This window comes from Lepidochelys olivacea (assembly GCF_965140295.1).
Source record: "Lepidochelys olivacea isolate rLepOli2 genome assembly, chromosome: 6".
NCBI lineage: Eukaryota > Metazoa > Chordata > Testudines > Cheloniidae > Lepidochelys > Lepidochelys olivacea.
Window position 1 is genome coordinate 57,984,975 of NC_140416.1, and position 8,361 is coordinate 57,993,335.

Consider the following 8,361-nt stretch of genomic DNA (forward strand, 5'->3'; position numbering starts at 1 on the left):
TGACACAGGCCGTGATTCTTCCTGGCTCAGAAGGAGTTTATAGTGCTCTGGCATTATTTTTAATTTTTTTATTTTTATTTTTGCTTGGAGTAAATTTCAATTCTGTAAAACTAAACAAATCCTTTAAGGCTGAGCTAACTGCCTTAATTTTCATCTGTCCCTCCCTGGAAATTATATGGTGTGACAGGGTCTATCAGGCCTTCTTGCTTGCTGCTTGGGCCATCAGTGCCCTTACATCCACCTGTTCAAGCCAGCTACTAACCAGACTTAGTCCTCCACAGGCCTAGAAGGGCCAGGAGGAGACACTGATCAATTGGGATCCTGCAGGCTAGTTAATAAGGCTTGCCTGCTACTTCTTGGGGGCAGGGCTGTGTGAGATTGGGTCAGAGAAGTAGCTGCTCAGGGTTAGTCCAGAATGTCAAGGCCTTGCCTTTAAGTGCTGCAACTAAGCACCTTCCCTTGAGGTTTTGTTTGTTTATTTACAGATTCAGGCAGACAAATTCTGAGTTAATTTCTATATAACAGTTTAGAGACTGGTACTGGCCACCCTGCTCCAAGCAGGCAGCCAAAACTTGTGGATGAAGGCAAGGAGTGCCTTCCATACCATGATGCAGAGCAGCCCCACCTGTGACATACAGTAGATGGAATTAATAAATCTTTACACTGGGGGTTTGGGATTCCTGAATATAGAAGTTTTTGCTTGAAAGGCTTTTCTTTATGTAACAGATGCTGTTTTTCTGCCACTTTAGCTGTAAAACAGGTGCAAACATATTAAGATACAGGGGGACAAGTCTGAAGCATAATTTTATTTTGCAGTATTTGGCTTTATTTCCCTTAAGTTAATATTCTATCTAGCTATAAATCTGGTATTTATAATGCACCCTTTGCCATGGTAGGTGGCTGTCAACAAAATTATAAAAAACAGTTGGTCTCAGGAGCTCTGTCCCTTCATGTTATGCCTGAGAACTTCGGTAGTTTGTTTTTGTGTTTTTAAAACTAAGCTTTGGAACACGTGACACGTATTTTGAGTGAAGTGGTGCCAGGCCTTTCTATTAAGGTTGTGGGGAAGGCTTTTGAGAACAGATAAGTGGCTCATTCAGCTCTGAAAGCAGCATTCTACCACCAGGGGCCAAAACCTGAAGAAGTCCGTTCTGTGAGCTTCAGCCAGATACCCATCAGCTTCGGAATCACTACTGAACTCATCTGTTGTGGTAAGTAAAGCAGTGCCCGATGCCACCAGGACTCAGCTATTTGAGGGCTTTGAATGTCAAAACCAGGAAATGGATAAATTACTGGACAGGGAGCCAGTGTGTGGAGCTTTGGAGGGATACCCAGTTGTCACCTCTGTTTCTTAATAGACACCGTAATTGACCTAGCTAGAGCTTACTCAAAGCCTCCGCTTTCATTCTCAAGCATAGCTCACTGCAACAGTCTATCCTGGAAGTAGCAAATGTATAGATCACTGTGGTCATTTCCATATCTAGTAGGAAGAGGTGAACCAAAGATGGAGAGCCATATGTCTGCCACTCATTATTTGGGTATCTAAGAGTAATAGAGTTGATTATGGCCCAAGATTGTGTATTCACCTTGACAGAGGACAAATGCCCTCAAATGATGCTTGACATTATAGATATGGCTAATTCTTCAAAATGTTTTCCTCTTCCTACCAACATTGTCCAGGTTTGTTTCAACCAGCTGCACTTTATCCAGGAGCTTCTCTAATGACAGGTGCTGAGAGATGGTGTTCTCTATATTTGAGATGAAAAACATTTAGAGCTGGGCTTTGTCAGCATGTGGCTGGTGTTGGAAACCATTGTGTATCATGATCTCCCACATTCTGCTGCACCCACCTCTCACTTTCTTCATTCTGCCAGTGATACCAACTTCAGTTCCCACTTCACCTCCTCGCCTCACTCCTGTGTCTATGCATTATTCCAAACTGTTCTTTGTGCTCTGAATGTCCTTCCCAAACCACTGCTCTTCATTCAAATCTCTCCAGAAAGAGGACTTCATAGACATTTAAATTATCCATCAGTTTTTTCCCCCAGTGCATTCTTTATTCTGCATGTCTCTCTTGTAAATTGTAAGGTGTTTGGTGTGGGGATTATCTTTATTTTGTGTATTGTACAGCACTGAGCACACTGTCAGCACTAAACAAACCCTAATCAGAGGAAATAATAAAATCATTCTTAGGCAACTGAAGAAACTCTAGTAGACGGTGGAACAAGCTTAGTGGGTAATTTAGGCCTCTGTCCAGACTCAGAAATACAAGGAGATATCTAAATTCTCTTGTAAATAATAAATGTTTGGAAGATTACTCTGAGACATGTACAGGGTTAGAATTTTTTTCTGAATTTTTCCAGTTTTGATTAGCTAGCTCAACTGAACAGCAGCTTCTTGCTAAGAAACCAGTTGAAATCGGCTTCTGCTGAACTGGGCAGACTCCTGATTGAACAGAGCAAACGTAGGTAATCATAGACACAGGAAAAATTGATAGGAGACTTTCCATCTCATGAGCTGGCCAATGAACCTGATTCAAATTTGAAATGCATTGTGAAGAAAGCTTGAAAAAGTTCACAGGTATCCAGATGAAGACAGGCAGGGGGAAGAAAGTGTTTCTGTGCACATTTTCCAGACAGTAGCAATATGTGAGTAAAACCCTGGGGCTTCATGGTGGTGGTTGGACTGTAACTGGTTCTGATTTGAAATACTTTGGCAATTTGAGTAGTTGGTACAGATGATGAGTTATATAAACTGGTACAGTTACATGGAAAAGTTGGGAACTACTGTCATAATTTGCATGAGATAATATTTTGGCATGTAATAGAAATTCTGTAAACAGATCGTTTATAATTCAGTGAATGGGCCATCACTTTCTGTCTTGTATCTTTCAGGGTGATCAGTGTAATGATACATAAAATCACAATTCATTTTAAATGGGAACCATTTATTAAAGAAAACAGCTATAACTACAGACAAACAGACTTTCATATAGCTTGAGTTTTGGCTTTGTCTCAAGATCTTGTTTACCAAGGACCACATCCTGTCTTGTGAGGACTCAGGGCCTGCAGCAGAAGCGACTCCTGGACACTCTGATGAGGGGAGGTGGCCTGTAGTAGGCTGCCTGATTTACTGGTTGGAAGAGTTAGAAGCCCAGCTCTGAAGCCCAGCCGCAGCAGTGCAGTGGCTGCTGAAAGCATTCACCTATGGCTGTGATAGTTCTGTCTGCGTATTCCTGCCTCACTTCACTCCAGGTAACTTGGTCCTGACCTTTGGCTCCAATTCCTGACTCTTGACTTCAGCTCTGACCCTTAGCTCTGGCATTTGGGTTCTGTCCCTAGGCTCTGATTCCTGGCTACCAACCCTCGCTCGAATCATGAGGCCTGATTCCTGCTCCAGGGGCGAGCTGACTGCCCATGTCCTGGTCACTGACACACTGAAATTTTATGCAGCACACAGAGTAATCCAGTGACTGAATGGTATAATGCAAATATACATATTACAATAAGAGGATGTTTTAGATGGACAGCTGAGTCCCTCCCCTCAGCCAGTCAGATTGTTTGGGGAGAGGGCACTCCAAAAAACCCAAAACAGGAATGGACAAGAAGCCTCTCTCCTGTGAGAGGATCTCTGAGGAAGGATGCCTTAGCCCTCTAGACTTAAGAATTTTGTTTTGGGAAAGAGTTTAATTCTCCTAGTGTGTGTTCCAGAAGAGACTGTTGGGCATATGTTTCATCATTATTATTTGGTTGTTAGAGGACCTGTTAATTTTTTTGTCTTACTGTTATTTAAGGCTGTGATTCTTACTGATCTCACTGACTCGCTGTCAGTACAAGTCTTTTGCTTTATGTCATTCCGACTGGGGTTAAAGATCCTTGTATGTTTGAAGATGGTGAATGTCCTCCCTTGGGTGAACCCACCATGTGTCTGATGTCCACTTAGCCTTAATACCTGGAACAGCCACAGCATTTCCTCCTGAGTGTATTAGCCATTTCTCCCGCCTACTAATGCTAACCAATTTCAATGCACCACTGGTAACATGGGATCAGGATCAGGACTATCTGGAGCAAGTGGTAGTCAATGCAAATCTGAGACCCATATTTCACTATAATTTCACACCTGTTGGCTGTTGCTCATTTGTAAAATACAACACTCACTCACATTATCTATAATGTAAACTGCATGCTTATGTGTTTGTCTCTCAGCCCAGCAGTGCTTACACATTTACAGTGATTATGTACTAAAATAAACCTGATACATAAGCTTCCATTTCAACTGCTGTAAAAACAAACCCATAATGCAGTAGGCAATGTGTGGCTGAGATGCTTTCCTTCTAAACGTTGTCATGTCTGACTGAGCAGAAACAATTTTCATGGGGCACACTCCAGAGAATTACAGTGCAGTGATACTAAACATTTAGGTTATAACTGAAAACTCTGTCCAAATTACATTTGTAAAGTGGCCATATATAATTTGAATGAGAGCCTGAGTGTAGCATTTTTGTTTCTTCATCTGAAATAACTGTTTAGCCAAAAATCTCAAACCCACTTGCATTTGAATTTCACATGCCAGGCTATTGCTCTATGAAAGTCTCTTGCTAAAGAAAAGGCCTAATGATGAGCGGGGGGGTTGGGATGTATTGTTTGCTTGTGTAGATACACACACACATGTATTTTAATTACAGCAGTGTTCTGATTTCTGATGAAAAAAACAAGAACAAAGCCATGAGCCATGACGACTAGATCAGGCTTTGAGGGTACAACACTGTCACGGCCACATTTTATTTTGCTTAGGTTACATTTGAGCTCTGCCCCACAAAACAGGAAACATAAGAAATGTTTCCAACTAGAAAAGGAACAGAAGGTGTGGTCAGAGAAGCATGACTTGTCAATAATTAGGTTCTGCGCATACATTGTTAACTCTCTTTTAACACCAGCTGCTCGTTGTCAGCTTTCCTCAATGGCTAATAAGAACAGGCATTGCATAGTTAAAGAGGTCATGAACTGAACTGGATCTATCCAGAATAGCTCTTCAGCGAAGAGTGAAGATCTTCTAACAGCAGTGAAAGCTTCAGAGGGATGTCTCATGGAACAGAGAATCCTGTGTGTTTACTAGTATGTTTGCGCAGGAAGTGACGTATCGCCTTATATTCAGTTCTTGTAACTAGCTCAGTTGGTAACTCTCAGACCTTTCATTTTCTCTATGTGGAAGAAATTTTCATCAGGTCATCACTAACTGGAAACTATCGTTCAAGCTCTTAATAAGGGTTGGCCAGTCACTTCAGCAATATCATTTTCCTGAGGGTGACACAGGTGGCAAGGGGAGCAGATGCTGCAAGCGTCTGGACACAGACCCGGTCCTTGTGCTGCAATGAGGCAAGCAGAGTTAATACTGGAGTGGCGTGGGAAAGTGTCCTATTGTGGTGGATGAAATAAGGCAGCCCTCCCCAGACATCTTCTGCGAAGGATCGCAGAGTACCTCCATGGAAGCTTCCTAGAGATCGCTGTGGAGGATTCCCGGGCCATCCCTGTGCACATAAACAGTCCTTCCCGTGGGACACCTCTGCGTAGCTGGAGTGGCCACTGATACCTACTTTTTTTTTCAGAATAAACATAAAAACATAATAGCATGAAACCCCTACAGTTTGATTGGAAACGTGTGCTCACCAGAGGGGCCTTCCCTGGTATCATGCTCTGCCATCACCTGGTCCTGTGAAGGGATGGGCTCCCTGGTTAAAAACAGTTCTTAGCTATTAGGGAGACTGGATCCTCCGCTTGCCCACCTCACATTCTCCTCTTCCTCATCAACAGTGTCCTCCTCATTGTTGCTTGAGGTTGCCCAGGACTCGTGGGAGGTATCTATGGAGTGTTTTGGGGTAGTGGTGGGGTCACTGCCAAGAATCACAGGCAGCTCCTCATAAAAGTGGCATGTCTGTGAGGCAGAACCAGAATGACTGTTCACCTCCCTTGTCTTCTGGTAGGCTTGCCGAAGCTCCCTTATTTTCACATGGCACTGCTGCGTGTCCCTGGTATAGCCCTTCTCCCCCATACCCCATGCAATATTGGCATAGATGTCAGCATTTCTTCTGCTGGATCAGAGCTCTGCCTGCACAGACTCTTCTCCCTACACTGCAACAAGATCCACCACCTCCTGTGTGCTCCATGCTGGAGTGCGTTTGCGGCCTTGAGTCTCCATGATCCGCTGCGGTGGCAAGTTCTCCACGCTGATCAAACAGGAAATGAAAATTCAAACGTACCCAGGGCTTTAATGGGGGGCAGCTGTTTCCTGTGTACCTGGCTGACATGCAGTGGAGTTGAAAGTGTTCTCTAGAGCGGTCACAGCGGAGCTCTGTGGGACACCTCCTGGAGGCCAATTCATTCAAACTACACAACGCAGTGTCTACACACTATCCCCATGTCGACCCATGGCTGTTGAATCAAGCACTACACCTCTTGCAGAGGTGGAGTACAGAAATTGACCTTAGAGGCCACTTAGGTCAGCGGAAGAGACTCGGTAGTGTAGACACACACATTATTAGATTGACTTAACGCGGCTTATGTCGACCTAAGTTTGTAGTGTAAACCAGGCCTTAAAAATAAACATTAGCACTTGTCAACTATTAAAATTAAATTAGAAGTAGAATAAATGTAAAAGATAAAAATAAAAAATCATTAGAATCCCTCAATGATTAATTAAAAACCTTAAAATCCATTAAAATTTGTCAATTATGACATGGCATGCAACAAAGCACAGGTATCCCTTAATTCAGTTACCTGTTACACATTTTGAATAGCACATCTGAAAGTTGAGAAGCAGACCTGAGGCTGCTCTAAGCTAAACCAGGACAGGGTGAAGCCAGGAAGAGAATCAGGAAGCTGTAATTGGCTCCCTTTACTACCCTGAGCAGATCTCAGTTGCAGCAGAGAATCTTGCTGTCTATTAACACACATACACAAAACAATGTAAAGCCACAAGAAGGAAGAAGCCTCTAGATTTGAAGGATGTTTATAAATTGCAAGCATCTATTTAGACTCCTAAAATATGATGCACATTTGCATGGCTTCCCCATAATTGCAACTGGACAGAACACTGGTTTGATAGTGATTTCTGCAGTTTGTGTTCTGTTTTTATTGCCAGTATACAAACACATGACTACCTTTACAGATCATGTTTCCTTCCTCTCCCACTGATGTTGAAACTATCAGTGTTGGAACAGGAGAAGAGCGTGGAGAAACACGCAGAGAATGTATGTCTTTATACTGTGCTTATCACTGCGATGTCTGACCTGGGTTTCTTGGCTTCTGAATAGTTCACACACTCTGCTCCACAACAGCCCAAGCTGCCGGTTTGGTCACTGGGCACTTGCCTGTGTTCTCCCACTTCCAGTGAGTACATTCAGATCAAGCACTCCTAGACTCTGCCCACAAGGAACATGCCCAACTTGGGCTCATTTCCCTAGTCACTTCAGCCTCATTGCTTTCATTTTCCAGAGACCACATGGTTCCTGAAGAATGGAGAAATGAGAAGAGAACCACTGCATGAATAAGTGATAGGTGATGAATTAATAAACAACACTAGGAGGGCAGATGACAAAACTGAATTCACTGGAGCATCAGAGAGCTTTCCTACAAAGTGTTATAAATGCAATAAAGGGACCAAAGTGCAGTAGTGCAGTATTAGAAAGCCCCTCTACTGGCCCGAACAACTCAGTAAATGTAGAAGTTATACATTTTTCATGTAATGTTCACAATTTATTTTAGTGACTTTTGTTCATTGTGGTTTCACAATTTATTTCAGCAACACTGAGTTTCAGTCACTGGAATGCTGTGCTGTGCTCATTTCTCGCCCCCCCCCCACCCCCCGCAACAACTTTTTAAAAATGAAAGCAAGGACAGCAGCTTTTTTGCATTGTGACTAGGTCTGTTCTCTCACCTCCTGTCCCTTTATCCCCATTTTTGACCCAAAATAATCTACTGAAGGTTATATTTTTATTTTAGACCGCTTGGTAAAACCAGCATTGTTGGTTGCCAATGGCTGTGAAGTTCAGGGATCGCAAGTCCTTCATTACACACAGGGCTGGAGATCAGATGCCAAAGCAAGGAGAGGGAAGACACTGCATTAATGGAATCTGATCTTTCATCATGAGATATCAGGGCTCTTCCCTTGAGACCCTCTGATTTAACTGCCCTACCATAATTTCAAGGCCACATATACACATACTACAAGTATTAGTACCAGCCACAGAGCAAACTTTTTTTCAGTCTTCTCTAGTCAACTGCATTTATGTATCTGAAATGGCTGTACAATTTACAAAGCAAGATTTCTATCTGAACCATGCTTAGCACAGCTCTCACCGAGCTG